This window comes from Euprymna scolopes, chromosome 17 (genome assembly GCF_053919585.1).
Source record: "Euprymna scolopes isolate OS-2025 chromosome 17, ASM5391958v1, whole genome shotgun sequence".
Classification (NCBI taxonomy): domain Eukaryota; kingdom Metazoa; phylum Mollusca; class Cephalopoda; order Sepiida; family Sepiolidae; genus Euprymna; species Euprymna scolopes.
Genome location: NC_136498.1, coordinates 72,396,806 through 72,399,206, shown reverse-complemented (window position 1 = coordinate 72,399,206; position 2,401 = coordinate 72,396,806).

Here is a 2,401-nt window from a genome sequence, read left to right as displayed (position 1 = left end):
TCTTCACTCACAAGGTCATGTTCATAATCTTCTGAAACCAGGACAGGGTAGTGATGACAGATTTTCTCGCAAAGGATAACACAATTAAAGGAGTCTATTATGCTTCACATTTGAGGAAATTATGAGAATATATCAAAATCAAGAGGTGGAGTAAGGTGATTATGGTTCACAATACGCATGTCGCCCGATAAGAAACACAGGCGTGTGGCTATGAAATCATTCCTCTTCCCCCTACTCTTCTGACTTTGCACCTTCTGTCTTTCCCCTATTCCTAGCTATGAAGTTGTTTTTGAAAGGAAAGCATGCTCAAATGATGTAGCATTGATATGTGAAGTTACGTCGTGGTTAGGGGACTAACCTGAGGTCTTCAGAGTTGCATTAAATGATGGGAAAAATGCACAACCCTGGGTGATTTATATGTAAAGAAAGACGAAGAACTGTGCCAAGTTTAGTTGCTCAACTGCTGTGAGAAGTAGATCAGGAGCATTACATTGAAATTCCCTTCGTAAGCATAACAGATCAGCGAAAAACTATTAAAAATTAAGTTTTATAAACCAACAAAGTTCTATTTAAAGCTTAAACGCGACAATTTATAGAAAATACTATGACCTTAAACTTTATAGGCGAAAGAAAATGCTATTTCAAACATAACTATGACATACCAAGAGGACTACTTTATCTCAAACTTTTGTTTTAAATTATTTTATTTATAAATAAACAGAAACACGGCATCCAAAGAAGGCGCTACTCCTTTTCTTGTTGTAAGTTTTTACTAAATACCTATTAAAGAAAAGGATTCTAATTATTATCATAATTCACTCACTAGGATTTTTACACAGGCCATAATACAAAGAATTTTCTCTGAGAACAATCTTTGGTGTTCCCTGGAGTCTGATTGACAATAAGTCTTCCCAGATTTCCAGCACTCTCCACCTCTTTCAATACCATTTGCAAATTAATTTGACTTATTGCAAGAATCGTTTACCATTGATTTCTCGTTGGTAGCAGCTATTGATCTTCACTGGAATTTGAGTAGCAATACGCCCCCCCCCCTAATTCCCAGTCATCTTCAAACTCATCTAGTGTAGGTCAGGTTGGTGCGTTCCTTCCTCTGTCTTTCCATCCATTTTAACCCTTCGATCACTTGGCGCAGTTCCATTATTATTATTATTATTATTATTATTATTATTATTATTATTATTATTATTATTATTATTATTATTATTATTATTATTTGTTGTCGTTTTCTTACGAAATCTATTGCATAGAAAACTTTTATTTACCATTATTTTTATTATTAGTATTAAGCGTAAAGAGAATACAAAACTTTCAGTCGATTCTGTACACTACTGCAACGAAACTAATTCATTCCTCTCTTCCCCTTTTCTACTTCGCCTCCTTCTTCTTATTATTATCATCATCATTATTACCATAAAAATATATTTTGCTTTTCTGTTTTGCCAAATTTTTATACGTACCTTAACGGAAGAAGTCTATTTAAATCCATTATTTAAACACGACACGCTACAGAAGGCGTTACTTCCGGTCGACGCGATGCGAGACCGCAATAAAAGATATTGGATAGAAGGATTCTATTTCTTTTAGTACTCACTAGGAGTTTTTACATTGGCCAACATTAAACATTTCTCTATCAACAATCTGTGGTGTTCCAAGAAGTCTGGGTGACAACAAATCTCCCTAGATTTTCAGTACTCTCCACCTCTTTCGATAATCTTGGCAAATAAAGTTTATCGCAGTAGCCATTTACAACGGATTTCTCGTTGACACCGACCATTAGCTTTTACTGGAACATAGGTGACAAGAGGCCTTCCCAATATCCCAGTCCTCTTCACACTCATCCAATGAAGGTCTGGTTAGTGATTTCTCTCTCCGGGTTTTCTATCCTCCTTGAGCCTTCGCGATTATTTTGTGTGGTCTCTGTTGATGACGACACTACATTTATACGATTTCAGTTTTTATTGATTCCATATGGTGTTCTATCTTTTAATTTATTTCTCTTGAAGTTTAAATATAGCCGGTTAGCGTGTGTAGCTCATGTGTATTAATCTCTTTATTCAAGGTCTTTCCTTGATATTTCAGCTGTTTTCATTATTGTTATCCATTGTATCTTTCCAGCCATCCCATTGATTCCAATGTCTCACATTCTTTTTCGAAGTTTCTCGGTATTGTTCCTAGTGCTCCTACTATTATTGGTGTTATCTGGACTGTCTTTATCTTTCTTATCCCTTTCAACACTCTAACCGATCCCATGTATTCTTCTATTTGATATTCAACTTGGGTCTGGTGGAACGGCAAAATCTACGATTTGACAAAACTTTTCTATCGTGTTATTATGCTATCCGGTCTTTTAGTTTGGGTGAGTTTATCTGTTTGTATGTCC